This window comes from Chelonoidis abingdonii, chromosome 1 (genome assembly GCF_003597395.2).
Source record: "Chelonoidis abingdonii isolate Lonesome George chromosome 1, CheloAbing_2.0, whole genome shotgun sequence".
NCBI lineage: Eukaryota > Metazoa > Chordata > Testudines > Testudinidae > Chelonoidis > Chelonoidis abingdonii.
In genome coordinates this window covers 190,320,602-190,339,498 of record NC_133769.1, presented here as the reverse complement: position 1 = coordinate 190,339,498, position 18,897 = coordinate 190,320,602, and the positions used below count along the sequence as shown (strand labels likewise).

The window sequence follows — 18,897 nt, the reverse complement described above, 5'->3', positions numbered from 1 at the left end:
TGTAATGGATTTAAACACAAATTGTAAGATTGTATGTGAACCAACTCAATAATAACTTTGCTCTAATATACAGCTTGCAAGAGTGATCTTCTCCTACAGCTTTAACTTTTTCTGCCCCCCTCCCCCCAACTCCTCTCTTTAGGAATTGAAAGCATGAGTCACACTATATAAAAAAAAAAATGGACTTTCCATAACAACCAGCTCCAAATACCCATTTTCTTACAGATAACCAAAGCTTATACTAAACACATATAACCATTAAAATCTTTGAGTAACTTCAGTGCTTAGCTAAGATAAAATGTGCCAACTACTTATTTTATATAGTTTCTGTTTTTTCCTGTTTGTTTACTTTTCTATTTTTAGCAGTATAAGATCAAACACAGTGAAACAAAAAGTTAGTAAAAACAAATGAGGTGTGATTGATTGACTACGGTAAATTTGATACACAAGGACTCAGTTTCAAAATAACATGTTTAAAATGGAAAAAAAAGAAAATAAAAGAAAAATAAGATATACCTGTTATGAAAGGTACGTTTTCACCCACTGCCAAATATTGCTATTTAAGCAATAATAAAATAAAATACAGATTTTTTTTGGTAAGTAAAAGAAACAATCACTTAGGTTCATTTAGTTATATTGTTTTAAGAAGCTCTAACACATCCTGATGTCTCTGTAGTTAAACATGCCAGATTTTTTTTTTTTTTTTTTGAAGCAGGAGATTCACATTTTTTCCATCACTCTTGTATCTAGGACAAATTCAGATTTATTTCTTCTTAGGCTCCTGTTATTTCTCGGAATAGGACCAGGATGCCTGTCTTCTTTTTCGTTCTTCTCGAAATTCCAAGCACAAAGCACTGCGCAAAAGCTGCACCAATCCTTGTTGCAAGTGCCTGCACAGTGACAGAGGTAGAAGAGACCAGAGAATTCATCTAGCCCCTGTGCTGATTTTATAAATGGGGATTGCACAAATCTGCCGAAGCAAAGGGGTGAAAAGGCAGGGTGCCAGTTTGCTACACTATGCTGCAATGATCTCATGTTCAGTGCTGTCACCCCGTTTGCCCAGTTCAAACGCCTGTTTATTAAACAGTAAGAACTTTTATTCTTCAGACAGTGAAAAAGATTGTTATAAACCACAGTTCAGCAATAAAAAAAAATTAGAACATGTAGTTTTAAAATTCTATTAAGTTTAAATATTCTGTATATCTATCTATCTATCTATTTTCCTAGTTAGAGATAAGCAGCAGAGTTTATCAGGCGTGAAAGGGACAGCCTCCTGGTGGTGTGCCAAAAAAGCCAGAATAAAGGCAAAGTTGTGCTTCAAAGCTCAATCGCTTGCTGAGTCTGGCTAAAGTCAAGCATTAAGATCCACCATTTTCTGAGCCATGTAAGAAAAGAGGAAAAAAGTCAGAACGGGTGCTGCTTTCCAAGTCTCCGTTGGCACCATCACAAAATCTCAGCCGTAGGGTCACATGATTCTCTGCCAAATGTGGAGTGCATTCCCATAAACCATTCTGCTGATACTGCGAAGGCAGCTATTGTCTAGTTTATACCCAAAGTTCAGCCCACTCTTCATTGAATTAGCTGAAAAACGCATCACCTTTGGGGGTTGGGAGCCATGGAAACGTCTACCTGGCAGGCTGCCCACTTTTTCTGCCCATCAACCAGAGATGGAATTGTGCTGCCTAATGTAATGATGACTAGGAATGTGAAGAGTCGTCCAAAGTGAATCTGATTCTTGCGAAGCCGGCTTCATTTGCACAGCAAACTCTGGCTTCTTGTCGTTTAAAAAAAAAAAAAAAGCCTTTCTACTAAATGTAGCAATTAAAGGTCTAGTAAACATGCCTACTCTGCAACTTTACTTTATAACACACCCAAATGGTTCCCAAACTAAAAGAGTTACTATAATGCAAGTTTTCTGATTTAAAGCAGCACACTTCCCCCCCCACCCCCCACAAATTAAAGCAACATTCCCTGGATATTTTTTCTCCTTAAGATATAAAACATAGTATATAGTAGATCTCACAGTTCTTCTTCCCCCCCTTTATTACTTCCTGATTTTATCTAACAAAAATTATATAAGTGCACAGCAATACCCAATAGTAACAGTGGGGATTCAATATTGCTGCAATCTTCCTCAAAGCAGTCTCCTGAGAAAGCTAGCTGTATTTCCAATAGCATGAATACCTTCATCTTAGCCCTGTTATCTTCACTACTGACTAGGACAGCTGGTGTGCAAGTTTGCAGACCAACACATTTGAGAACTGCACTGTCCCCTTTCCTAAATACAGACTGGATTTATAAAAAATACAAGTTATTAAATATACAAGCATTTGGTATAGTTTCCCAGCTTCAAACCTATATTTTCTATTTCACCCATCTATTGTTCTAAAGTAAGATGTCACAAGACTGCCAAATAAAAATGCCAACTATGATACACTTCTACAGGACATAAAATAGGCTAGTTAAGAGAATTTATCCAGAGTTCAGTAGTGTGAACAAACTAACAGAAATCAAATCAATTCTTCTACCTCAGTTTCAGGAATTGCTGCAATATAAATGTTAAAAAATAGTAATGTCCATAGTTTCTACATTAATAAAAGGGAGGTGGGGAGGAACCTCCATACTTACTATGAATAATTAATATTTGTACATAGCACCACAGCTGTGCCTGGCACTTTACATAATAAGTAAAAGCAGGATCTCTGCCCCAAAGAGCTTATAATCTAAACTGATTAGGACATGGCAAGGCAATGGGGGAAGTAGCAGACAAGGAAGAGGGAGAGGGAAAACACAGTAAGGTAACAGGATTTTAAGGATGGTAGGGTATTATCATCTTAACACTCTTGTTTTCACAGGTGCTGGAACTAGGTGGGTGGGTGGGGTACTACCATGCTCCCTGACTTGAAGTGGTTCTATCACTTGAAGTGGTTCTCTCATGGTTTACAGTTTGGTTCAATGGATCTCAGCACCCTCACTACACATATTGCTCCAGCACCCGTGGTTGTTTTTGTTTTATAATTACACTTTTAATTTCATTTTATTTACTTTAAGGATACCAGAGGTTCATTATATGAGGGATTGTGGGAAGGGGGTTTGATGAGGGATTTGAAGGAGGACAGAGTGGTTATAATGTGGAGAAAAGGACCAGGAAGGACATTCCAGGCTCCGTGGGCAGCATGGGAGATGTCATGGAAGTCCTTGAAGGCGGAAGGAACAGTGAGGTAATAGAGGTGGAACTAGAGGAGAGAAGAGTCTGAACAGAAGAATGGTGGGCAGCCAGTGCTGAGAGGAAGCAGAACGGTACCAGCCAAGAACGTGAGGATGAGGGCTTTGAAACTGATGCTGAAGGGATATGGAAGGATTCATGAAAAGGGCTGATAGGTCTAGCTAGGGCAGTGGGACAGGAAAAGGAGTTTAATGACAGAATAGAGTAGACTGAGAGGGTTGTCAGGAAGGCCAGAAAGAAGGTGAGAGTAGTTCAAGCAGCAAATTATCAAGGCAGAGAGGATGATCGTCATAGTAGCATGAACAGGAAAAGATGGATTTTGGATATGTTACAAAGGAAGAAATGACTGAATGGAAGGGTCAAAGGAGAGAGATTCCACAAATCCCAACCATTTGACCTTAAGGAAGCAGGAATAAAGACCCCAATCAAAGGGTCTCTCTTTGCCACCCCTCCCCACTCCTGATCAGATCAGTCACATTGTGTAAAACACGTACTGAATGTACACATACACATGCATTCCCACCCACTGTACGCTTTCACTCACTGTATATAGGGTTTGCAACAGTGAATGTTAGAATTAAAACTGAAACGTCAAGTTATTTCTTTGAATTTCTATAATAATAAAGTGACACCGATCCAAAGTGTTAAGGGCCCCCAACACAAACTATAAGAACACAAATAACATTAAATAGCAGTTTACCCTGTGACCGTGTGCAGAACTCAACTCCTCATAAATCTCTCCCATTCCCCTAAACCACCCCACCACATACATCAACCACCTTCCCTCCACAGAAAATAAAGGCACCTTACAGCGTGATCGCCTTGGTGAACAGATCAGGGCTATTTTAGTACTGAGAGATGAACGGATATTGTTCCAGAGCTAAGGGCCCCTTAAAAAGAACAGCTCCCTCTCTTTTCCACCATGGCGTACTAGGGTGGCATCTGGACCCTCCTGTGGTACTGCAGTTACTCCTCCTAAGCTTTTGCAAACAAATTCCACATTAGAATGAAATTTCACATGCATGGTCTCAGCCCAAAGATAACCTTTTTGAAAGGTTAAGGAAAAGCCTTACCCGTATCTAGTTATTAATAGGGAAAAATACCATTTATCCTTTTAAAAACTCTCCAGTCTTGGACCTCTGAACTCACTGTAAAGAGACTTTACTTCACTGTGTGACCTTGGGCAAGTTAGGTAGCTTCTTTGTGCCTCAATTGTTAAAATGAGCACGATGGTACCTTGTTTCATAAAATTCTTTGAGCTCTCCCAATGCAAACTAGTCTGTAAGCCTAAGTACTAATATTTCAGATTTTCAGACTCACCAATAACTCAAGAACAGTTGATCCAGTCAACTTAAAGTATGACTGTAACCTAAGGAGTGATTCTGTGAAAAAGGCAGCTTGGGCTTCCATGTTTATTATGTCTCAGTGACTTTCACATCTAATTTACTCTTGTGATAAATCAAAATATCTTTTTTCTTAACTGCCAGTGCTTCAAACTCAGCTAGGAATATGAAAGTGAAGCTGGGGTCTTACACATCATCATTAGCCCTAAAGATTCTGTTGGTCAAATTACATCTTCGGTAATAATGTCTTCAAATTAAGCCCTTTGTTACACCAGTGCCACCACGCTGACCTGCAGTGCAGTTACACAGGTGTAACTAATAGTTTAATTTGAAGACAGATGCTGTTGTCCAGGTAAAACAGATAAAGGACAAATTCTGGCATGCAAAATGGTGATGTGTGAGAAAATAAAGGAAAAGAGCTTGACTTTCAGACCACAGTGGGAGTTCTGCAGTGTTTGAAAATAATACACAAAACATATTTTTACTTATAAACTGCGCTAATTTGAGCTGGAGTCTTTGAGAGATAATCAACATATGAATCCACACAACCATTTTTAGAATCACTTTTCTGGGTAGAAGAGCACCTTCATATGTGGCTTGTCCTCAAGTGAGGACACTTTTGTCCATGCATGCCAGACAACAGGTAAAGATCTAGATGAGTGCCCTACCCATTAAACAATGTGGTGATGTCACAAAGGGTGAAAAACAGTACGCACCAATGTGTGTGGTCCTGTCCATGCCTGAGCAGGCAGCTGTCACATGGAGGCAGGGGGAAGGACCATGACTTTGAACAGGAGAACTTTATTCCTGCTACCCCAAACATAGGTAAGAAAATGGTAGTGATGGGGAAGCTTGATTGTGTTGGGAATTCCAGCCATAGTAAATCTCTAAGTAGCTTTTCATCATCTTGGCACCTGCAGAGCTACTGGAGTCCCAACCAGGATTGTAGGAACCCATAGACACTCCCCTCCTTATGAGAAGGAGAAAGATGGGAGCATCTCTCTGAATCATGACAACTTTTATATATGCCATCTTAGCAGAGCATTGTACTTTACGAAAGGGAATTAAAAACCTTTGCTCTGCAGACCACAGCTTGCAAGGCACTGGTATACTGGGGAGACAGAGGTGACTGAAAAATGTATGCAACATATGAAAGAGTGACTTTGAAGGCTCTGAAATCAGCAAGGCAACCTTTTTTTAACTTCTTGCCTCCTCTATCATCTCTTCAAATGGATGTCTACCTTCCCATCTTTCTATGTTTTATAAGGTTAGTACCACATAATTAAATCCTCCAGCTACAGCTAAACAGGCAGGAGACTCCTTGTTAAGAGTCTGTATCATTATTTGTCATAAATAATATTCATTGTGAATTAAAGTATTTTCCTGACCTTGAAATATTCAAGAGCAGACAAGCTTTTAAACAAATTTATTTGTCTTCCAAATTTCGGTCTATGGGCTACTTGCAAACCCTTGCAAGGTTTGTTTTGACTATTCACAATTCAGGTGGGATCTGACTGGTCACCTGCATCTCCTGATACTATGCCTATTTCCTTGTAGAAGGAATCAGATTGTTTAACAAAACAGCAGCAAATAATAATGTATAGAAAATACTTTCGGACACACAAGAATAATCTTGTTCACAGAAAAATATGGCATTTGTCTGAAGAACTGCCATTCCCCTAAGGCACGTGAGAACAAAATACGGGTATTAATGAAGAAAAGGAGGCAAACATGGTCAGATCAGTCAACTACCTAAAACTGAAATGAACCTTCCCAAATGCCATTTTACTGCATTTTAAAAGTTCTACTTTACAGCAAATAAAGGCGCTCTTTTTGTTCTTTGCAACGAACTGCAATTGTTGCAGGAGAAGCAGCTATCCATTGAGTTTGGAATAGCTGCAGTGCCATAACACCACTGAGGTGGAACAAACAGCAAGTTTTCCTCCACTTTGCTTCTCTCAAAAACCTGGGCTATCAGGGATAATCCTTTAGATACGAAAGAGTGATGTTATTTCAGCAGAAACAGGAGATCACACCAGAGGAGTGCTCTGGACAGAGGAATGTTATGTTGTCATAAAATATTGAAGCAAATGGATGATGAGAACATAAGAATGGACAAACTTGGTCAGACTAATGATCCATCCAGCCCAGTATCTTGTCTTCTGACAATGGCTGGTGCCAGGTACTTCAGAGGAAATGAACAGAACAAGACAATTATTGAGTGATCCATCTCATGTCATCCAGTTCCAGCTTCTGGTAGTCAGAGGTTTAGGAACACCCAAAGCATGGGGTTACATCTCCGACCATCTTGGCTAATAGACATTGATGGGCCTATCCTCCATGAACTTTTCTAATTCTTTTCTGAACACAGTTATACTTTTGAATTTCACAGCAGCCCCTGGCAAAGAGTTCCACAGGTTGATTGCACTGTGTGAAGTACTTCCTTTTGTTTGTTTTAAACCTGCAGCCAGTTAATTTCACTGGGTGACCTCTGGTTCTTGTGTTACGTGAAAGGATAAATAACACTTCTCTATTCACTCTCTCCAGCCATTCATGATTTTACAGACCTCTATCATATCCCCCCTTAGTTGTCTCTTTTCTAAACTGAACAATCCTAGTCTTTTTAATCTCTCCTCATATGGAAGCTATTCCATACCCCTAATCATTTTGGTTGTCCTTCTCTGTACTTTTTTCAATTCTAATACATCTTTTTTGAGAAGAGGCAACCGGAACTGCACCCAGTATCAAGTCTTAGGAGTACCACCACAGTGGCATTACTATATTTTCTGTCCTATTTTCTATCCCTTTCCTAATGGCTCTTAACATTCTGTTGGCAAAATGTTGACAGAATGGATAACAGGAAAAGCTTCATAACAGACATTTTTTTTCACCCTTTATTTCTACTTTCAGCATTTGAAACATCTATAAAATAAGTTTTGTCCATGAGATGCAGCATTCATCCCACTTGTATAAATGCACTATATGACAACCTATTCACGTTTGTGTATAAACTCTTGTTACATTTCTGTTAATCTCTCTAAACAATGGATCTATGTGCAGATTCATACCCTGGATTCCATTTATAACAAACACTTTGAGGCCTGACAATAACACTTGAGGTCTTCAGTTAGACCTACATACATCATGCACCAATGAGGATGCTAGGTGCCTTTGAACTACCTGTCCAATTCTACCTTCAAATATGTACAAAAATCATCCACTGAGTTAAACAGAAATTGCACACTCCTCCAAAGACACAATTTGCCCCCGGTAAGCTGTGGATCTACTGGGATTCTGCCATTTTTTCTCACGCTTGAGTATCTTCTGCTTTACTGGTAACAGCTGGTCTTACAAGTAATGTGGTTGAAGGTAGAGTGGGCAAGTTTAACTCATGGTTTATAATTATGCTATTGTTTGTAATCAATCAATCAGATCTAAATTACTACAGAGCCTTGCTGAACTATCACTCAAAATCATTCTCATCTGACTAAAACATTTAGGGATGTCTGGTTTTATGAATTTCCTCCCACATCTCAGGTAAATCAGAAATCCAGATACCAACTCTAGGATTCAGGGATATCATGTGCATTTCTCAGACTCCATAGAGGATTAGACACAAAATCAATAAGTGAATTTCACTATCTATACAGTGATATAGTGATTTTTTCCCATTTTTTAACAAGTGCTATTTACTTCAATTTTATATTTACCAAATTTTTCATTTAATATACAGAACAAGGGTAATGTAATACTAATAACAAGTATTCTTCATTTAATGAAACTTTGTATAAATTGTATTGCTGGGCTATGGGCCTATGTGATTGTAATCAGCAATAAGTTACAAGCAATAAGTTATATATAAATATATTTTTCAGTCTAATAAATAAAATGAATGATAAAATTTCTTAAATATTACTTTTCACCCATAGATCTCAAAGCACTTTACAAAAGTAAACAGGTACTAAATCACTATAATTATTTCATAGAAGGGAAAATGAAGCATGAGGAGGTGAAATGACTCAATCAATACCATGCAAATGTCAGTAGCAGAGGCAAGAACTAGCTGTAAGTGTTATCTTCAAGATGAGATCTAAATGATGCTGAGCACCTGAGGACATCAAACACCTCAGAATACTTTTTTGAAAGATTAAAAGCATGAGCCTCAAAGTCCTAGCTAAAAATTTCAACCCAGATAATTACATCTCACCTACTGAAGATTCATGTTGTGGTTGCAATCAGGCACGGTACTTTTTTTCAGTTCTTGTCCTATACAATTTTATAGTATTGCAGTACACAGCTCGGCTGCCACATTTCGGTCCACAGATGGCTCATATTTCAGCAGTATGTGTGCCATAGTCAATATAATTATGAAATTTAAATACTATATGTAAAATGCATTAAGATCCTCCAGGACAAGAACTGAAGAAAAATACCATAGTCAATGGCATCTCCACAATGAATATTTGCTTGTGCACATGTGCATAAAACACATCCTGGTTTAGTACAAAGTAGCAAAAAAACCAGTATCCAATTGCAAATACAACACAAATTTGAGTAGCTAGTATAATATTTAATTACCTGAGCTGGAATACTGTCTGGCCAGGATATTGGGGTTAACAGCTCTCATCTTACAAAGTGTCATGGGATCTCTAATGTCCACAAATGGTCTGAAATACAATGTATCTATTGAGATATATATTCCTGTTGCTATATGCTGTGTATGCAGGACTTGGGCTCCTAGAAGCTATAGTCATAAAAATGAATAATAATGAAACTAATAATACACATTATTTATATATAATAGGTTGAAAATAAAGATTAAATTTATCAAAACAAATACATGAAGTCAGTAATCCCACTGATTTAATAAATTTAAAAGCCATGTCAATACAAGTATCCTTAACTAAATTTCAAGATATTACATACATGTGCTATTGGGAAAGAACATTGTGAGTTTGGCATTATTGAACTGTTTTCCTGACAGGATGATAGAACCTTATTATAGCTTACAATGTAGCTGAAAACACACTTGCGCTTAAGAGACAGTTTCATTTCACTCTTGACAACTAACACAAAGCCACAGATTTGGACAAAGTGAGACGTATTATAAATAACCATAAAATGATTTGCTGAAGATCCTGAAATATGTTGAGCTGTGAAATGAATGTAGCTATCACAACTTGTTCAGTTATTAATTTAAAAATCTTTTTTGCACTCAGTTACTCAATACTTGAATAAGGGTGATTTCAGATGACTGAGATGTGTCATATTTATAAGAGGTATTTTTCTCCTTTGTAGGAGTAATCTGAACACCTTTATTTCCCATTATATGAGTACCTCAGCCCTTCAATGAGATCTCTTTTTCATGATAGAGGACAAGTGAATGTTGAGTTAGACAGTAAGTTTTTTGGGGCAGTGAATGTCTTTTTCACAGAATCATAGAAATGTAGGTCTGCAAAGGGTCTCAGAAGTCCATGTAGTCCAGCCCCCTGAGCTGAGGTAGGACCAAATATAACGAGCCCAGGGATCTGCAACCTTCGGCATTCAGCCCACCAGTGTAAGCCCTCTGGCGGGCCAGGCCAGTTTGTTTACATGCCGCATCCACAAGTTCGGCCGATCACGGCTCCCACTGAATGCAGTTCACTATTCTCGGCCAATGGGGGTGGCGGGAAGCAGCGCAGGCCAAGGGATGAACTAGACCACCCCTGACAGCTGTTTGTCTAACCAGTTCTTAAAAACCTCCAATGACAGGTATTCCACAACCTTTCTTGCTTTGTGTTTGTACAAGACCTAGCACAGTGGGGTCCTCTTCTCTATGGCTGAGACAACTAAATATTACCACAATATAAATAAAATTAATAAATAATAACAATAATGATTATAATTATAATGTTTAACGTGGTCTTTGTTTTAACTAAGAATTGTCCAACGTGGTGGACCTGAATAATGTGCGCTCTCACCATCACTGAAGAGATCTTGATCCCATGATTAGGCTGGGTCTCTTCTCCAGGGAATTAAGGGGTGGGAGCTCTACAGAAATGTGCACTGGATCAGAATGAACTCTTTGGGTTTTACTGCACTAGAACTTGAATTAATGGGTGATAAATGGCATTTTATCCTAATTTCTTTGGAAGAAGCAAGATCACCATGACATGGTGATTTCAAAGGGTTAGTAGCCTAGTCATAAGGGGTGGGATTCTCCTGTAGAGGATACTTTCCTCTTCATAACCCTTCCAGTATGACAGGCAAATAAACAGCCTGAATTGTTTAATCAACAAAACACATTATTTTCCTTTTGTTAAGGGATGGAGTCATATTTGCTTAAATACCTGCCTCATGAAAAGTGTTTTCCTAAAACACTATGGTAAACACTACTTGTAGTCTAAGCACCAAATGACAACCAAAACATAGCAAGCAGATTCTGGAATGCCCATCTGGAAAGCTTTTATCATACAGGAGAGAAATGGAATGCAGCATTTAGAGAACAGTTCAGTTTGATGAAAAGTACAGAGATAGAATCTAGAAAACCTATTATCAAATGGCTTATGTCAACCATGTGATTGTGAATTAGAAGGAAACATTCATAAAAGTGTGAATCTTCTAGAAAAAGTACATCAATACACTATATATAACTCATGATGCTATGCACAAAGTATGAAGTATGCATAGAGCAGCAGAGCTGAACAAGTCTAAAGAGGGTATCCTTTTTTGCTTAGTTCCATCCAGTCAAGTTACCTGTCCTTCTCCGCTGTCAAAGATGCTTGGATGTGAGGAATTGTCATGGGGTGCTACCCTTCAGCATGCCTCCTTGTGGCCTTGCACATGTGTTGCACTCAACCACCCCTCTGGTTCTTTCAGTCATTTACTACATCAAATTAATTCAAACCTATACCTCCCTTGCAGGTTCTGGTTTATGCACATATTCTAAAGAGGGCAAATCACTTATTAATTGCTTAACTTCATGCCCACTCTGGGTCCATGTAAGAATCCTGCATGGCTTCCCCCCCATTTAGGAGGCCGCATCCTTCCTCCTTGGCTAAGTGGGGACCCCTGCTATTTAAACCATGACTTAAGCACTGACCTACCAAAACCAGGATCTGCTCTTGTTGTCATGTTGAAAGAATCACAATGAAAATGTAAATCAAATTTCACACAGCAGTCCCACAGATTTCAGAGAAGGTCATATTGTGGATACATGCCACTGAAACTGCTATCTCCTTGTCTAAGTGAATTCTAAGAAAATCAGACACAGGCACACCAGTTGGTTGATAACCATGGGCACCAGGTTTGTATAATTTTTGGTGGTACCCAGAATGGGTCCAAGCAGCGATACTCTAACTATTTTGTAATGTACATTTTCTAATTGTCCTAAAGGTGTATGGCAACTTTCCTGGATCCAATGACAAGACTTTATTATCCTTAACTTCCTGATGTCTTTGCAGTGTCAGACAAAGTTTCTAGATCATCGCTCTTGACAGATTGAATATCATTTGCATCAATATTGTCCTTTTCTGTGATGTTATTTTGCATTTCCACAAGCATGCCCAGTTAAGGTATGAAAGAATTTAAGAGTTCAACAACTTTTCTAAAAGCGTCATATTGTGAAAGCAATGCATTAAGCAATATTTGTAAGTTATATTGCCTTCTAGCAGTGCATTAAGCACTCAGATCTTACAGTAATGAGGGAGGTATGAGAACCTATATAGTTTAGAATAGAATAGAAAACAATATTTCCATTTTAGAGACTAACAAATTTATTTGGGCATAAGCTTTCATGGGCTAAAACCCACTAAAGCCCATGGAAGCTTATGCCCAAATAAATTTGTTAGTCTCTTAAGGTGCCACAAGGACTCATTGTTTTTGCTGATACAGACTAACACGGCTACCACTCTGAAATATTTCTATTATGCCTCTACAATTTTCCCCCTGTAAATGTAAATGAAAAGTCAAATTTTTGTGTGTCAAGTCCACTTGCTTTCCCTGGGCTACACCCATGATACACCAGCACACTTGAAAAAGTATTCTGATATCACACACTTTTGAAAAGTATTTAACTGTATTCAGCAGCCTAATTACATGTATTTCTAGCATTTATTTTTAAATATTTTAGTTCTCTCACATGGCATTTTTTTAATTGTACTTCTTGGTATGTTTGAAAATGTTGACTGGTGGGGATAATTACCCTGGGATCTATGTCATCCATATTTTTTTTTATTCCCTTATTATCAAGTTAATTTATTTTGGCTATATCCTGTAACTGATTTGTAGGCAAAATTTTCACCACTTTGACTTATTCCAGTACGATAAAACCTAATTTAAATACAGATAAAAACTTTATTTCTTTTCTTTCCCCCAGCCACCATGCCTCTGCTCTGTCCTCAAAATATCTAATTTACTTTAACTTGGGAATATTTCTTAAAGTTACCTATGGGTCAATCATTTGCTTTTCCATATGTCATCCCTTAAAGTCCTGCTCCCAATTCCATTCACATTCCGTTTTTAATGCTGATACTTATGAAGAGTATAGTGTTTATATTTACCAAGGTGTGAAAGTGGAGTGGGATAAAAAATTGGGGGGAGGGGTTAAAAATAGACCTGCATGTAATAGGTGGCTTGCTGTTTGCTGAGGCTTAAGGGAATAACTATTTGGTTTTATTTAAAAATTTTGAAAGGTGGTCTATCTATAGTTCAAAGTTGGTGGCTTGAAATTCTTGTTCTAGAAAGAAAAGGTGGGGGGAAACAAAACAAAAAGATTCTTAGGGTTACATTTCAAAAAGAGATTTTTTCTTCTTTGACAAATTCATTAATCTTGTGGGGGCGTGGGAATGATGGAAAATTTAATGCGCAGTGAAGAGTTAATGTATTCAATTTAGGAAGTAAATTCTATCATTTAAAATGTGAAAGAGAAGGATTTTAGTCCTGCTTGAAGTGCAAATCTCGGTATAGCCTTAACTCTGGAGTCACTAACAACGTCTCCATATTACTGTCATTATTCTGACATGCATAATTACTACAAGCATACATTTAAGTCTATTGATTAACTTATTTTGTGACTCAAAGTAATATCTCTGACCTTCACCACTGGATGATTAATATTCCTCTAATTCAATCTTTTGTGTCAGTCTTTTGCTTGTAGACTGTTCATGTCATTTTTTTCATATGATTTATCCATGAGAAAATGGAGCCTTCCCCCATTCTGACTGGGACCTTTACATTCTACAGTAATATAAATAACAATATTCTTAACAATGCAAAATGTGAGTAGTATGTACTTACAGGAGTAGTAGGTCTATCCACATAAATACCATTCAGTGGGTGAAATTCACCCCTGTACAGAACAGTGCTCAAATAGTGCTTAGGCTATATATATGTAAAGACAGAGAGAGCAGGAGATACAGCACATGTTTTGGAGAACTTTGGACTCTAAAGTCTAAATAGAGAGGACACAAAGTATTAGAGACAGGAAGTATTATTGGGGGGAGATCCTTGGGGATGGAGATCCGTGGTACAGACACACTTGTCTACACAGCAAAAGAAGATAGGTGGCAGCAAGTGTCAGAGCCACGGTCAGTTTACTCGGGCTTTCAGAGCTCAGGCTTCAGGACTAAAATAACAGTGTGGATGTTCAGGTTTGGCTGGAACTCAGGCTCTGAAATCCAGCATGGTGGGAGGGTCTCGGAGCACATGCTCTAGCCTGAACCTGAATGTCTACACTGCTATGTTTAGCACAGCAGCACAAGCTCCATGAACCCGAGGCAGTTGACCCAGCTCTGACACTCGCTGCAGCTGTTTTTTTGCTCTGTAAATGTACCCTAAGTAGCTTGCCCAAAGCCACAAAAGAAGCTGTATGTCCAGGAATTGATCTCAGATCCCTTGAATGCTTGTCTGGTTATGTAACCAGACCACCCATGCTACCTGTGAAGGCCAGCTTTCCATAGTCACTCGCATACATTGTGGGAAAAGGTTGCAGGCCACAATTGATTATTTACACAAATAAGATCTGCTCAACATAGATGTAGGTTGTAGAATTAAAACAGATGCTTTTCAAAGTTTTTCTATTAGACTTGTGAAGCTCCTGTTACTGTCAGCTAGGAGATGCTTATATGAATCAAGGGCAACATATGACCTTTTTCTTGTTACTCTTCGTAGTGAAGAGGATTATAATGTAGGAGCAATTTGTTCTCAAAGTTTCAATCAGTCTTTTAGGGGAAATACACTGATACTTCCTGTGTCACAGATAATACCAAAGTCATGGAGCCTCTTCATATTAACAAAGACATCAAACAACAACCTGCAAAGTGCTGCCTTTAGAAAATTAATCATTTGATGATCTGTTAAACTGAATGTTTCATAAAAAATATATTTATTTACTTATTTATAGGATGAGGCAAAAGCATTAGGATGAAAATAAATCAACATTTCAGCTATACTACCAAGTCTCAAAATTCATATCTTCTTGCAGAATGGCTGATGATTGTGTAAGATATTGATTTTACATTCTAAAGGATTCCTGTAAGTGAAAAAGTCTGTATAAGTATGTGTATATTTATAGAGAGAAAATTATTCCATTACTTTTGTTGTTAATATGGATACAAAAAGTTTTCATAAATATTAGTTTTACAAATAAGTAAAATTACATTTAAAATCTGTATAAGAAAATTTCTTTTGAATGTTCAAAATATAATATATAATTATAATGTATACTAATTCTCTGTCTGCATGAGACTTTTCTAACATGCTGACTCTCAAAGGTCTAAAGGAAATTTAATGTTTTGTTTCCTTCTCATCCCCCCCCAATATTTTTATTTTTATTTTATTTCCTCAGCTTTATCACAACATTTTAGAAACATTCTGTTCTAAAAATAGAGAACACTGGTAGCGATGGACAATGTGGAACAGATAGAGTATCAGGTAAGGAGGTAATACTGATCCACAGTATTTCTGATTCCTGGCTGATGTTAGAATGGTAGGTACTGTGTTCGTGTTTGAGGGGAAAAAATACATGCTTGCAAGTGATGTAAAAGAAAGTGAAAAGAAAACTGAATTTTATAATGTAGGAACAAAATTTCCAACCTTGACTGTCCAAAGTTAAACACATAAATCCTTATGTAGGCACCAAAAGAAAGGTGTCCTCAATTTCAGAGGTGCGGAACACTCCAAACTATGACGATAATAGGTGTTGTGGGTGCTCATTAACTCTGAAAATTCAAACTAGTTATTTAGCTGTGTAATGGGATGGCTTGTCCATTAAGGGCTGGGGCTAGCTAATCTTCAGTACAGAATGAGCCACACCTAGGAGAGATCAGGATGATTGCAGCCTGCTACTGCTCTTTATATGGTAATGCTCAGGGATTAGAGACCACTGGAAGTGAGCAGGATCTAGCAGAAAATCCTGAGAGTTAGGACCAAGCCTCCAACCAGTTGGGCCTTGGAGTGGCCTGCCAAAGCAGGAAAGGCCCCAGGTAGGAAGGCCTGGGAGGAGGAAGAAAATCCGTTGTTTGTGTGAACTTTTGGATGGACTTGAAAACTATTTTGAATGTTTGTTAATTTAATAAAGCACAACCCAAGAAGGGATGGGAATGGACCTTCTGAGTTTCTTGACTAGTCCAAGAGGGAAAACTGAGGCAGGTTCTCAGCAGCTTGACCTAGGCCACAAAGGAGTGCATGGGAGGCAGTTGGCCCAGTTACAATGTGCCTAAAGGGTTTTGTTACTTAAATTTAGGAACCAGATTTGTAAATTTTCGACTTGATTGCCACAACATTAAGACCCAAGAGAGCAACCTTTACACATGCGAGTAAATCTTACTTAATAAAATAACCCCACTGAAGTAAATGGAACTACTTGTGTATGCACAGGTGCCGTGGAGCATCCATGGGGAAAAATGAGCAGATGCTCCGCACCCATCGGAAGCCAAGCTCCCCACTCCTCACGTCGTTCTTCCCCCTCCAAAGCACGCCGTGGCCCCGCTCCTCCTCATCCTTCCCAGCACTTCCCGCCCCCTGCCACCTAATAATTGTTTGGCAGCGCTTAGGACTTTCTTGGCGGAAGGGGGCGGAGTAAGGATGCAGTGCACTCAGGGGAGGAGGTGGAAAAGAGGTGGAGCAGGAGCGGGAACTTGGGGGAAGGGGGTGGAATGGGGGCAGGGCAAGGGCAGTGCAGGGGCGAGATGAAGCAGGGCCCGGGGGTCAAGCAACCACCAGGCAAAGGGGAAGTCAGCACCTATGTGTGTATGTATAGATTACTAGTGTAAGTGTAACACCGACAAACACTGGTTGTTGGCAGGCAGGATCGAATCTGGGACCTCTGCAGCTAAACGCATGAACCTCTACTGAAGAGATCGGGTACCTTTGGCCCATGGCCTGCCAGGGTAAGCACCCTGGCAGGCCAGACCAGTTCGTTTACCTGCCGTGGGAAGCTGCAGTCAGCACATCCCGCAGCCCTCATTGACCTGGAGCAGTGAATGCAGCCAGTAGGAGCCGTGATTGGCTGAACCTGTGGACGTGGCAGGTAAACAAATTGGCTGCGTGCCAAAGGTTGCCAATCCCTGCTCTACTGCATGAGCTAAAAGCCACATGACCCTTAGCTAAGGCTATAGCAGACTCATTAATCTCTAAGTAGTCTTGGTGCCACTAGAGGGGACAGAGCACCACACCCTACTACAGCACAGGACCCTTCATAGTTTTAAAAACACTGAGGAGTCCTATATCTATACAAAAATGTAGCACTAAAATTTTAAAGGTGCATTGCAAGTGCTTAAGGAAGTCTGAAATAACGCTCTGATAAGATTCCAAAAAGGAAAAGAAGTCTACGGCCATTGTTTAAAATCTTAATTAGCACTGTGTGTGAAGTGAAATGGCAGATAATTACAACCTCCTTAAAAGCCTGAGAAATTTGAGTTACTGTCTCTTTGCCAGAGTGAGCAACATCATAACTACCATAAGCACAGTTTTGAAATAGGTATGTATGCAGGGCTTAATATCTGTATTTGTGCCTCAAATCATGTGTGTGTTTTACATTTAACATTTGTCATGTTTTATTGCCACTGGGAGACAGTGCATACATGTTGCATGCTATAAAGAAAACAGAGCTGGTTAGGAATGTTTCAAAATGGCTTTTCTTCAGAAAAGTTTCCTCAGGTCAAGAGTGGAACTTCTAGTCAAAATGAGAGTGAGTGAGAGAGTCCCCAGAATAGCCTGGTGGTTAGGGTAATCAACTGGGAGGTCCAAAGCAAGGATGTGAACCTGTCATTCCCTATATCCCCCTTATGTGACATACCCACCAGGATATTCTGGGGTTGATGTTTGTCCATGTCTTCTGCAGAAACTGTTCCACTTTGCATAAATAATTAAATATTCATTGGGAAAGACAGACTGACTACAAGTCTTTTGCATTTTAGGTGCATTTAATATGTGCGATTTCAGCTTTACGCAATCGGCAAAAACAAGAAAAAAAAAGAAAAATAACAATTGTAATACTGTTCCTGTGGTGCGATTCTGCCCGCCATTACACTCAATGTAATTTTGACTATACGCAATTTTCACTTTACTCACTGACTGCGGAACATAACCCCAGTGTAAGATGCGACAGACCTGTAACTCTGCAGCTGGCTGGTAATGGCAGTCTCTTGGAACGTGCATATCATGCAGAACAAGCACTTGTACCTGGGTCTCCTACATCCCAGCTAGCCCCATAACAACTGGGCTATTGACTATTCTTGGGAGGATGGCTCTCCTTCCTCCCCACCCGAAGTAGAATGGGAAAAGTTTTGGAATCTCACTAACTTTCATGGGACAGGATCTCTGCCAGATCTAAATGAAATGCAACACAAGCACCTTAGCATCTTTCTCACAGAAGGAAATATATTTTAGACATATCTGCCAGTTTGACAATTCTCCGCACATGCATGAGCATGCACGCATGTATACATACGCACTCAGAATAAGTGGTAGTTAGTTATCAAAAAGCATAACCACAGTGTGACTACAGTCAGATTATTATGAAGTGCAACCATAATAATAATAATGTGAAAGCAAGAGGGGTCAGAAATGAATTGAATTTTCAAGCAAAAATTAAATAAAACTGCATCAAAAATACAACTACACTGTATTAAAAAATCTAGTGTTTAGCAATATTTGTAAAATGTTGTTTCTTTAAATTTTAGTCCCGGTAATCCTTAGCTTATTTGGAGTGACAAAAGAAAGCTACCAAGAGTTTTAAATGCTCTGGATCCAATCCAGCACACTAGAGCTGTGGACCTCAGGCACATCTCTTGAGAGGCAATGACTGCTGGCTCCAAGGCAAGATGATCCAGACTGAAGACATGTCAG

General features: G+C 39.0%; 1 long non-coding RNA gene across 2 annotated transcripts in view; it reads right to left on the bottom strand.

Annotated features, from left to right (window-relative positions):
• Positions 1-18,897, bottom strand: part of LOC116815473 (uncharacterized) — an 83,200-nt gene that overhangs the window by 56,295 nt on the left and 8,008 nt on the right. Inside the window, exon 1 of one of the 2 annotated variants that reach the window (XR_004371497.2) lies at positions 517-1,157. The exons of the other annotated variant lie outside the window; for it this stretch is intronic. This is a non-coding gene — a long non-coding RNA (uncharacterized LOC116815473). Of the gene's footprint in view, positions 1-516; positions 1,158-18,897 lie in introns of those variants that run through there. 2 annotated transcript variants of the gene reach the window in all.